At 33.3% G+C, this 13,518-nt stretch overlaps 1 protein-coding gene across 9 annotated transcripts in view; it reads left to right on the top strand.

Annotated features, from left to right (window-relative positions):
- LOC106879700 (calpain-9) overlaps nt 1-13,518 on the top strand; it is a 154,712-nt gene that overhangs the window by 78,372 nt on the left and 62,822 nt on the right. The window lies entirely within an intron of this gene.

Genomic DNA, 13,518 nt, shown 5'->3' with positions numbered 1-13,518 from the left:
GTTCTTGTTGGAACCCCTTTAATCCTGGGTTTACTTGATGAGGATTGGCCTAGGATTAATCAGTATCATAATTAATGTAAAAGGACTGATTTAACCCATAACCCTTTTTGATACCAACCCACCTAAGACCACCTTGGAGCCTATGATACCAACTTTCTGCTTTAAAGTCATCTAAATTAAAATTTTTCATCAAAATAATTTATCCTAATTTATGTTCCAAACACCAGCTTAATGATGACAGTTATTTTATTAAATGCTTCATTATTTTCAAAATTAATTGAAAGGGAGAGTTGTTGGCACTCCGTCGCTTACGACGTCAAGGGTTCCAGTTGATCCGATCAATAGAACAGCCTGCTCATGAAATTAACGTGCAAGTGGCTGAGCACTCCACAGACACGTGTACCCTTAACGTAGTTCTTGGGGATATTCAGCGTGACACAGTGTGACAAGGCTGGCCTTTTGAGTTACAGGTACAACAGAAACAGGAAGGAAGAGTGAGAGAAAGTTGTGGTGAAAGAGTACAGCAGGGTTCACCACCATCCCCTGCCGGAGCCTCACGGAGCTTTAGGTGTTTTCGCTCAATAAACACTCACAATGCCCGGTCTGGGAATTGAAACCGCGATCCTATGACCACAAGTCTGCTTCCCTAACCACTGGGCCATTGCGCCTCCACTGAAAGGAAGAGTATTTAAACAGAAATATGGTAGCAAAAGGGTTGCAATTTGCAGTCACATACTGTAGGTTGTAATTGGTAACTCTATGTGCCAATGATGGAGCTTCTGTGAGGTTATTTGCCCCATGAGAAATAGTAGCTAGGCCCCACTCAAATCACAAAAAACAAAATTAACATGTTAGAGTATAATTCAATGAAGGCACATGGCCTGGTATTTTTGGTGTTGCACTCGTGATTGCAAGATCATGGTTTCATTTCCCAGACCAGGTGGTGTGTCATGTTCTTGAGCAAAACACTTCATGTTGTTCCCATCTACTCAGCTGTAAATGAGTAACCCTGCTATGAACTGGTGAAGTGCTGTGATCTTGGTCCCTTACACACCTTGGAAACTGGGTAACTGGTCTTATGAGTCCTGGGACTTGAGATAGTTATATCCAGGAGACTTACTCAGATTATAGTTCAACTCAACATGAACTGATTGGAGCCGGTGAATGATAACAATACTGCAATCTTAAACTCTTTGGTATCCCTAATAACATTACCAACATTAATTCTACCATTTAGTGACAGAACTCCTCTGCTAGCTATACTAAATCATCAAACCCTTACAAATCAAGCTAGAAATAGCAACCAAATATCCCTCCAATTATACCCAAATGTTTTTTTTTTTTATCAAAAATGAAAAAAAAAAAACAATAGCCCACAAAAATGAAGAATTTTTGATGTTGTTAGTCCTCATTCAACAGAAAATAAAATATTTTTTGAAGACTTTTTTGAGTTCAAATTATTAAAATAGTTCAGATATATTCCTGTTTTATTTTAATTTTATTTAATTTTTTATTTCAATTTCCTAAACATACATGATGATCTTATTCAAATCTCTTATTTTGGAAAGGTTCACACCCTCTTTTTTTTTTTTTAAATTGTTTTATTATTGTTCTGAGTATTAGTGGCATCTTCATTTTTTTTTTTTACTTTCAATACTTGTTTATATATGTATATATATATATTGAGTAATTATTGATTTCTGTTTACGAGCATTGTTGAAAATTGTTTCTTCTTTGTCAATAATTATTAAAACTGGTTATTATGTTTATTCATATTTATTATGTACATATAATTGGCACTGTCAGTTACAACGATGAGTGTTCCAGTTGATCCAATCAATGGAACAGCCTGCTTGTGAAATTAATGTGCAAGTAACTAAGCACTTCACAGACACATGAACCTTTAACCCTTTTGTTACCATATTTCTGTTGAGATGCTCTGTGTTTCTTTCAGTTAATTTTAAATATAACAAAGAACTTAGTAAAATAATTTTATCATTAAGCTAGTGTTAGGAACATAAATTGTGACTAAAGTTTGATGGAAGATTTTAACCAGAATTTTGAAATCAAGACATTTGTACTACAGAACCAGAGGTGGTTTCAGTCGGGTTGGTATCAAAAGGGTTAATGTAGTCCTCAGGAAGATTCAGCATGACGCTGACTGTGACAAAGCTGACCCTTTGAATGACAAATACAACTCATTTTTGTCATCTGAGTGGAGTGGAACAACATGAAACAAAGTGTCTTCTTCAAGGACACACTGAACCTGTAGGAATCAAGCACATAACCAGACAATCATAAGCTGAATACCTTAGCCACAAAATCATGTGCCTTCACACAATGTACATATATTATTTCCTGTTTATTATTTACATCTAATACTAAGCATATAAGTTGAGCTTCTTTTCAAAAAAAAAAAAAAAAAATGTATCAAATAATTACCCTGGGTCTTATATATGAAGTTGGACCTCCCATTATCATTAATTTGTCAAAAGCTATTTTTCCTGAATGTGCTCTGCTGAAAGTGAGATGCATCTAATATCTCCTTGCATCTTTTATGCCATCAACTAAAACAATTACTATACACACACACTATCAACTATATGTGAAGGTGCATGACCAAGTGATTCAGCTGCTGCACTCACGCTTGCAAAATTATGGTTTCAGTTCCTAGACCAGGTGGTTGTGTTATGCCCTTGAGCAAGACACTTCATCTCACATGGCTCTGCAATCACGTCAATGCCTGATGTGTGATACACTTCACCATACATCTGTTCAAACAACGTTGATTTGATGAAGGATGTGATTTAATGTACAGCACATACATTTGTTCACTCTAAAACAAATCATTTGTACAGGTTGATCAACAAGAAATGGCAGAACTGTCTTTGTCGTACTATGACTGACTACGTAATTTAACTTTACAGTTGGATCCCTTTTTTTTTTTTAGGTATCAGCATGTCTGTTTAAGGAATTAGAAAGAATTTATTGTCTTTCTCTTAAATTATATAATTATAGTTCAGTGAGTTTGTATTTAAGATATTCCTCTTGTGTGAAACAAACAAGGTATATGAAAATCTGGAAGCCTTTAGAGATATCTCACTCATACTCATATGCACACACATACACACTACACACACATACAAACACACACAAATGCACAAGTACACACATACACACAAACATACACACTCCAGACATGCACCACACCACACACACACACACACACACACACACACACACACACACGTGCAAATACACTCACCACACAAATGTACACATGCAGACACACCATACACCACATACACACCACACACACACCACATATACCACAGACACACCACACATATACCACAGACACACCAAACACACCACCTACACATACACACACCACACACACACACATACCACACACATACCACACACACACACACACACATACATACCACACACCACACACACATACCACACACACATGCACATGCACATGACATACATTCTCTCAATGCAAATATTGATAAATTGATTTTCATAAAATTAATCTTAACAACTTAATTTTCATAAAAAGTTTTAGTGTTGGATTAACTCTTCTAATACCATCTCGTCTCAGACTTCTCTTTCATATTTAGATGAAAATCTGAATCAAAATCTCATTATAGCATAAATGATAACACAAGTAGTATTCACTTGGTGTGCATCAGTACAATATGTATCAAGTGCCTGGATCTTATCTTCCTTGAGAAACCTCAAGTCCAGAAAGTAATTGCTTGCAAAGATGTTGCACAACATCAAAAATAATGAAAATAACTAATCATTACTTCTTTTTTCTCTGTTTTCTTCATTTTTTATGTAGTTTTCCTTTTTTCTTTCTTTTTCTATTCTCAATGAAGGTATGTAGTTAAGGTGTTGGGCTCATAATCATTAGGTATTGAGTTCAATTTCTGAACCAGGTAGCACACTGTGTTCTTGAGCAAGCCACTTCACTTCAAGTTACTCAAGGAGTCCCAGTGACTCCTTGTGGTTAACCTTATAACAGATTGCTGTCCTATTCAAAGGTAGTTTTAGGATACATATATACATACATATATGCATACATACATATATACACATATAGTCGTGAATGGGTTAAACTCCATGCTGGAAAAAATTAATCTATGATCAAATTAAATCTATCTTGAGGATGTAGTTTCTTATACTAGAAGTACAATCCCTCTATCCTGTACATAATGATAATGTTTTAATTTGAGATGAAACACTTTATTCTCTTTAACTCAATCTGCCTTGCTCCAGATTGATGTTGTACTTGACTGGCATCCAACTGTAAAACTCATTGCTTGTGTCCCAGTCTGTAATACTATAGAATTCACTGTAGCATGGTAAAATTGCTCTAGGAATGTTAAAGAAAATGGTAATAATTTTGCTCTCAGTCTTCTGTGGTGTTTGTCTGCTTGTCTAAACAGAGCTATGTTGAAGAGTTTGCTTCAAGCTAATGTAGATTCACAGCTTTTATGATATGTGAAACATTGTTATAATCATATTGAAAAAAATTTATTTCAGCTTTTGTATTATTTTGGTTCTTAAAACATAAGAGATTAAAATATATTTTTCTGCATGAAAACTATAAAATATATAATCAAATGACTTCAAATATTTTAATTAATATAATGTTTTAATTAATGTCAATGTTACAAGATATTATAAACAACAATCTTAGACAGGAAAGGGAAAAAAACAAGTCTTGTCAGTCTGTTTCTTTTTGTCTCAAACTAATGTCGGATATTATTTACAAAATGTATGTTCAACTTATCAGTTAGAAATATCAAAATGCTTCTACTCTCTCTCTCTCTCTCTCTCTCTCTCTATCTCTCTCTCTCTCTCTCTCTCTCTCTCTCTCTCTCCTACTGAACCCAAAACAACAATTTCAATCTTCAATGTTACTTTCTTTCAATGAAAATAACTAATCATTACTTCTTTTTTCTGTTTTCTTCACTTTTTTTATAGTTTTCCTTTTTTCCTTTCTTTTTCTATTCTCAATGAAAGTATGTAATCCAGTGGTTAAGGTGTTGGGCTCATAATCATTAGGTATTGAGTTCAGTTTCTGAACCAGGTAACACACTGTGTTCTTGAGCAAGCCACTTCACTTCAAGTTACTCAAGGAGTCCCAGTGATTCCTTGTGGTTAACCTTACAACAGACTGCTGTCCTATTCAAAGGGAGTTTTAGAATTTCAGTCTAAAAATACCCTGAAAATCTTCATAAGCTCATGACCCTTTTCCTCAAACTCTTTTCCTGTCTTTCCTAGACATTGTTATTTTGTATCTGATTTTAAGTAATTGCAATATATATACAGACAGACGGACTGTTAATATTATTTTGAAAGCAATCAAATTCACAAGTTACATCATGGAAGAGTCATCTTAGCCAATCTAAAAACACACAAAAACAGTAATTTTTTTTAAAGTCTGGTATTTTTGTATTGGTGTCTTTTGCCAAACTGCTAATTTATGGAAATGATGTAAACAAACCAACACTAGTTGCCAAGTGGTGGTAAGGACACAACATACATACAGTGGGCTTCCATGGCAGTTTCTGTCTACCAAATTTACTCACAAGGCATTGGTCAACCCAAGGCAATAGTAGAAGTTTGTTGCCTAAGGTGCTGCTCCATGGAATTGAACTCAAAATCAAGCAGCTGTAAAGCAAGCTTCTTAACCACAAAGCTATGTCTGTGCCTATAGTTATGGTCACTTTTCTTGTATTTATTAACAATGCAGTCTATTATGAGATATCAGAAAGTTTCATGACAGTTCTGCAATCTGGTTGCTGTCATAAATTCAGAGAAGTTGTGTCAAAGACAAAGTATGATGAAACTTTTTGACAACTCAACAAAGATTGTTTATCATTGAGAAATAAGCAAAAAGAGGATGTAACAGTTTTTGTGCATTTTTCAATTATTAAAATGATTCTTTACCATAATGTAATTGTCTTAGTTTGACCCTTTAGCATTTAAACTGACTATATCAGGCCCAAATATTCCACCTGTTTTATTTTCAAGTCGGCCAGATCCTACTTCTCACATCTACTGTACAATGTCATTTTATAAATAAAAAATCACATGATCAAAATCTTCAAGCTACAAGATAACGCATGATTAATTGAAAACAGTATGACTATATAGGAATTACATTTGACAGAATAATGTGGTTGCTAAAGGGTTAACTCTTTAACATTTAAACTGACCTCATCGGGCCCAAATATTCTATCTATTTTATGTTCAAACTGGACAGATACAGCTTCTTACATTTATCCTATGATGTCATTCTAAAATGTAAGCAAGCACATCATTGAAATCTCGAAGCTACATGATCAATTCAAAACAATGTGAATAAATGAGCATTACATTTGACAGAATAATCCGAACGCTCAAGGGTTAGAATGCTATTAACTATTTAGATATATTATTTAGGTGAAATTTGTTATTTTTGATGCACTTGCTTAGCTCAGTTTAACCCTTTAGCATTTAAACCAGCCACTTCTAGTCCAAATGTCCTACCTGTTTTATGTTCAAACCAGTAAGATCTGGCCTCTCACATTTACCCTACAATGTTATTCTAAAAGTAAATGATCACATCATCAAAATCTTGAAGCTACAAGATAATTCACAATTAAATCATAACAATATGAATAAATAAGCATTACATTTGACAGAGTAATCAGAATGCTTAAGGGTTAATGGAAGCTCAGATAAAATTAATAATCAAATAAGTAGAACTCTTAAAACTCATAATTAAGGATTCACAAATTTGAAATTAGTCTTCTTAGAATTAATTTTAAGAACCCTGTTGTTTTTTTTTTTGTCTGTCTTTTTAAAAAAATATTTTTGTTAGTGACCTTAATAGTGACCTTAATAGTAATTGATGTTAATGGTAGCCTTTTTAATTACTCTGATGCTTAATGTTAATAATTTCATGATAGTATGTAATTTTAATAATTCTAAAAAGTAATTTTTAACTATGATTGTTAATAAAAAAAATTCTTATTGATTCTTCTTTTGATAATTTCAATTTTTAATCTCATTTTCTTCCTTCATAGCTTGAGATAAAGGTAAATTTGCCGAAGTCTTTTGAAAATCCTGTGAAGTTTGTCTTGACTTATGTCTGTCTCCCCCATTACTTCCACCAAACCCTTTTTCAGACTAACTATGAAAATATCTGTCCCTATTTCACTGCTGCTGTTTCCCACCCCTCTCGTCTCCACCCCCACAATTTTTATCCAATTTCTAGTATTGCTGTGCAGCACTGTGTTATTCAAGAACTAAGACAACATTGTTTTTCCTATATGTGTTCTTGTATTTACCAAACTGTAAATGGTTATTTTCTTGTTTTTCATATCCAACTTCCTTCTTCCTTCTCAGTGAAATTGTGTGTTACCATCCTTCACATTATGTGCAGAAAATCACGAGGTACCATTCTCCACTGTAAGCAATAAGTTCTTTGTACAGGTTTGAATACAATCAAGCCAGTACTGCAAGATATAAAAGATTTTTGGACCACAAATTTATAGAGTACCATTGTTCATAGTTATGTCCATTGCCAAGGCACTTAACAGTCAAGAGCTCTGTCCATCTACTGTAAATATGCACCACAGGGTAGTGTAACGGTTATGCTGTTACTTTACACTTTAGGTAATGGTAAAACTATAAAATACACAAGTGTTTTATTATTGTCTTGTGATGAGTTCAAACCAATCATCTTGTTGATATGACATCCTCTCTCAAGAAACAAAGGTTAGATATTGGGCTGACAACTTTCTCCTCACAGAAAACACTCACAGTTTTACAAAAACCAATGACAAACTAGACGTACATAAATGAGGATGAGATGTGTATAAATGAATGATAATAAGGAGGAGGAGGAATAAATATGGGCTTCAAAAACCCAATAGAAGAAAGATGAAGCTTAAATTTTGCATACATGTATGAGGTTGTGTGTCTGTGTAGCAAGTGGCTGTCAGAAGGGGAAATAATGAATAAAGCAATAGGACTGGGGTAAGTTTTTGTGGCAAATCACATTTGTGACCCCTGTCCCTCCTGGTTTCAATCTTTAATGTGTACCAATTCCCTCATAATACTAATAACTTTAGGGAAAAACACAAACATCATGACCTTCATTCTCTATTTTTTTGCTCTTTTTTTAATATTTTTTCACTCTTTAAAGTCCAACAGTTTCATGTCTTAATTAATCCATTACGAGTTTGGAGAGATTATTTCATGGCATTTATTAAGTCAATATTTACTCTCTTGTATAAACATGAAGAAATAATTAGACGCAGATTCATCACTCAACTTGCCTGATAAAGCTAGACACCTTTGCTAATCCACAGTTAAATTATTATTATTAGGAATAAGATCTTATAGTGAAATGACTTTATCATCCAACCCAGGCTTGCAAAGAAACAGCGATAGAAACAAAAGATAATGAAGAAAAACAAAAAAATAATGGTTTTAACCCTCTTCCTGTCCAAAGCATTTTCATAAGTTTGTCATTAAACGTCTATGCTTGTTACAGACTTTTCATTAGCCCTTGTCTTATGCGTTATGAGTAATATAAAACTTGGCATTTGTAAGTTCCAAGTTACTCTGAGGGGTGAAAGAAATTGGGTTTGTGCATCATATATGATGCATGAGTACCAGGGAAGTTAAAATTTAAATCTATAAATGTTTATAGGGTGAATTATAATGTTTGTAAATCTTGTTTTCTCTATGTGAATGTGGTAAATGCAAATGCCATTGATTAAATTCTAGGTTTGAGCTATTAATAATCTTTGACTGAAAATTCATTTTGGAGTAATCCTTTACTATTTACAAGTGTGTGTGTGTACATACACAATAGTATTTGTGTCTGTATGTTTATGTGTGCAAATTTGTTTATTATATACGGACAGAAAGATGGATAGTGTGTGTGCAGCTTGACAAACATGAGAAGGCAAATGGAATATTATGCCAGCCTTATCTCTCTTGAACACAAAACCGGGCTGCATATGAAAGTATTGCACCCAAGAATCTAAGACAAAACAACACAAGTTCCATTGACTGTACACTAACCCTTTCCACCCTCTCTAGCTTTACACCAATCTTACTAAGATATGTGGTTAGTAATAAGATAGTGTCAGTTAGAGGTTGACATATTTAACATAGTGAGCATTAAAAAGCTAACTGGAAGTAATTATACATATAATGGAAAGACAGTATTAGAACTTGGTTAATATCATTACATATTAATATTGATACTGATAATGATAACGTGGGGCTTCGAAGTAATTTCGCTGAGTAATTTATTCACAAGTAAATCAAGATGGTTATGCTTATATTAGAAAGATATTGCACGAAATGTCTGTCATTTTGCCAGCTCGAGAAGTGTGAACCAGGGAAGGTTGTTGTGTGGGGTAGAGATGGAGATGACGTGTCAAGTTCCAATAGCATTCTTCATTCTAAGCGAAGTCATTAAACCGTTCTTTTACAAATGAGTGATTTTATGTTAATGTTCATAAAATGTATTACATAAAAACATACAAATATATATATATATATATATATATATATATATATATATATATATATACACACACACACATGCACATATACACAGACACATATATACATATGTATGTATATATATATATATATATTTATATATATATATATATATATATATATATATATATATATGTATATATATATATTTATATATATATATATATGTATACACATACACATGTATATATGTGTGTGTTTTGTATATATATATATATATATATATATATATATATTTGTATATATATATATATACATACATACATACATACATACATGTGTGTGTGTGTATGTATGTATATGCACATGTATACCCACATGGGGCTTCCAAGTGCTGAAACAAGTAGCATTTGCATGCTTTTGCTACATTTTTTAGATGCATATATAATTTCCAGCAGCATAAACATGCCTCTGGCCTTCCAACCCTTAGTGCAATGGAATAGTGAGTATGTATGTGTGTGTATGTGTGTGTATATATATATATATATATATATATATATATATATGCAAATTGTGTATACATACATTTTATATATATATGTGTGTGTGTGTATTTATTACATCTTGTGGGTGTGGCATATATATTTACCCATTGTTCATTTTATCATAAAATTAAAAGTTTTAGGTTTTGATTAATGGAATTTTACTGGGTGACTGTTATGTTTATTAACAATATTTTACACATATTTACAATTCAAAATGGCCACTCTTTGCTTTCATCATAGCACTTAATTCTTTATACCAGCCATTTTCAATGCTATAATTTGTTCGCATATTCTTCGAGCTACCATATTTAATAAAGTGTAAACAATAAAATGAAAGAATTTCAGGAAGTATACAACATTTGCAACTATTTTCACAAATAGTAATGTTTCAGTTTATGTTTGAATAATGGATAAATTATTATGTTTAAATAATTGATAAATGTATATGCTGCACAGAGTGCAGGCTGGGCCAAAAGTCACCAAGCCTGCTTGCATATTGCAATCTGTGAGCTTACTCTAGTGGCTTCAGCTGTTGCACCAACTGCATTTTTATACTTTGTGAATTTTGGTACTCCCAGTATATGTATGTATGAATGAATGCATGCACATCAACATGCTCTCACACACACACACACATCCACACACACATACACACACACATACACACTTACACCTGTAGGGACACATTGTCACGTTGTTTAGACATTTACTTCACAGCCACCAGGTACTAAGTTCAATTCTACTATGTAGCACCTTGACCAACTGTCAGGATGGCACCAAATTTTTGTGACTGAAATTGAGTAGATGGAAATTGTGCTGAAGCCCATTGGAAGGACTATACCTTTGATTCAAAAGGGCTCAAACTTGTTACATCATAGTGTCCTTTTAGCTCTGGCCCAAGAATTACATTACTGGTATGAGTTTCTCAGAATACACTTTCTAAGTTGGGTGGTAGTTCCATTGTTTAAATAAAAGCAATGTTTGATAATCCAACTTATAAATTGATGTAGGGGTGCATATGATGCAATAGATGCCACCATCTGAAGAATTGACTAACAAGATCAATAAATCCATTTTGATTTGAAGAAAATCATTTCAATTGAAGTAAAATCTGTGTTCACCAAATTGCTCAGTTGTCAGATGATGTCTTGGTGAAAGCATCAGTGTTGTAATAGACAGAAAGTCTGAATTTACATCCTCTTTTCCAAGCTTGCATGAGTTAGATGGGTCCTTTCCAACATAGTGTCTAGCTGTTTATTGTATTCCACTGTCATGTCTTTCATGAGGTTCAACATCCTGAAATCAGCTTTTCCTACCTCTGCTCACATTTTCCTTGGTCTTCCTTTTGAAGGAATATGAATATATAAATGATAGTGTGTGTGATCAATATTTCACACCAGGTCAATTCTAGTTCAGCAGATCCATGATCAAATGCACTCCATCCATGATTGGCCTTATATTTTTCAGGCACAGTGTACTTCAGACTACATTAATCAATGTATCCTATTTTGGAGACAGTAGGGTGGCTTTTGCTGGTGATTTAGCAGCTATTTCTAGCTGGTTGAGCCATGTAGAGACTTCTGATTCCTTTATATATGTTTAGTAGTGCAATGACTATTTACTTCAATGTTATTAGCTTTCTTGTTATTAATTATTAATTACTATTAATTACACATTTAATTCAAATCATTAACAGAAATGGCAACTATAAATGTTTCACACTTAACTTTATTTTACAGTTCTCATTAGAATTAATGATTCACACCTGGCAATGGCACATACTGGTCTCAATAATGACTCTTTGGAATGCCTCTGATATGTTGATATTGTGCCATTATACAGCTACCTCTACCATTGTTTAACTTGTTTAATCCTGGATTAGCCCTGATTAAACAGATCTATTATTAATGGAATTTCAGCCATGACCCTCCTGTCTAATTCTATATCTAAGTTGATATTATCCAATGTGTGTCTTCTTTTTTTATTTTAAGACTATAAGGCATGACTTGAGGAAATTTGGTTGCTATTTCTTGAAGGTCTAGAAAGCACATAAAGGTTCCCTTGTTGGCACTTTAAGTAAAGGCAAACATTTTCTGTCAGAGCTTGAACCTCCTATTCATTGCATTCTTGGCAACCATGTTACCAATAATACTAGTACACTCTGTAAAGTGGTTGGCATTAGGAAGGGCATTCAGTTGTAGAAACCAAGCCAAAACACACTGTGGAACCTAGGATGGCTCCTGGCCTTGCCAGTTCCTGTCAAGCCAGCCAACCTATGCCAGCATGGAAAACGGATGTTAAATGTTGATGATGATGGTGACTACAAAGCAATTGCCCCAGCTATATTGTTAAACTTGTGTCTAGATATCTATTCATCTAGATAGGTAGTGAAGTGTACCACCATATTTTAAGCTAAATATGCAAGCTATGTGTGCTAGATGTTCTACTAAAAATAACTCTTGGTTTAGTGGGGAAATTTCTTAGCTCAGTCTATGTACTACTCATCAAGGGGTAACATTAGAATGAGTTTATTTGTAGGGCTTAAGTACCTTAAGTTATACAATAGGGAGTAATACAATAAGGAGTTATACAATAGAGAGACTATAGTGGATTATAATTAATTGCTTAGTGTTAGTGTCAAGTGTGTAAGGTGGGAAAAACATCTCCATTGTTTTCTCATCTCATCATAGTAAACTGATAAATAATTAGGCAAGTTACACATACACATACATGCTCATGTGTATACACACACACACACATCTACACATTATGAAAACAATGAATGCTAAAAGAAAGAAGACAACATGGAGAAAACAAGTTGTAACAAATGCATTAATTCAATGCTTAAAAAGAAGGGAAAGAATCTTGACACTTTGGAGGCTAGTCCTTCATCAGAAGATAAAAGAGAAAAATAAAGGAGGGGAGTGAATGAGAAAAAGTGATTGGAGAAAGGAAAGGAAATAATGTTGCCACTTGGGTTGTGGAGAGGTTAACTCCTCTATGGACTATTTATTGCTAAAATGGACCATAACAGGTTTCTTCAGACCTTGTATTTTGTCTTGTGCTAAGAAAATAGTGAAGCAATCTACTTCCTTCGTTACTTCAAGATAGTATCTCCACTGCTCTTCTCCAGTTATTTCTTTCATTTTCTTTCCTTCTTCTAATGTCTACTTATTTCATTTTTCAGCATTTAATATTCTTTTCCTCATTGTTTTCTGTCTATCATAAGATCATGTATTGACAATATATTTGTAATGTCTATTCATTTAATGTATAAATAAATATGTACACATATATGTTATTATGTTGCTGTTCTTTCATGGTAATTTTATATCTATATTTGCTGTGTCTAAATACTATTTTTTTTTTCACTGAAATCTTTCAGACATTTCTACCAAAACGTTAGATTTCTTTTTAAATATTTTCCTATTTAATTCTTCCA

Source organism: Octopus bimaculoides, chromosome 11 (genome assembly GCF_046866305.1).
Source record: "Octopus bimaculoides isolate indiv1 chromosome 11, ASM4686630v1, whole genome shotgun sequence".
In the NCBI taxonomy this organism is placed as follows: domain Eukaryota; kingdom Metazoa; phylum Mollusca; class Cephalopoda; order Octopoda; family Octopodidae; genus Octopus; species Octopus bimaculoides.
The sequence above is the reverse complement of the archived record's forward strand: the minus strand, read 5'-3'. Positions and strand labels throughout refer to the sequence as shown.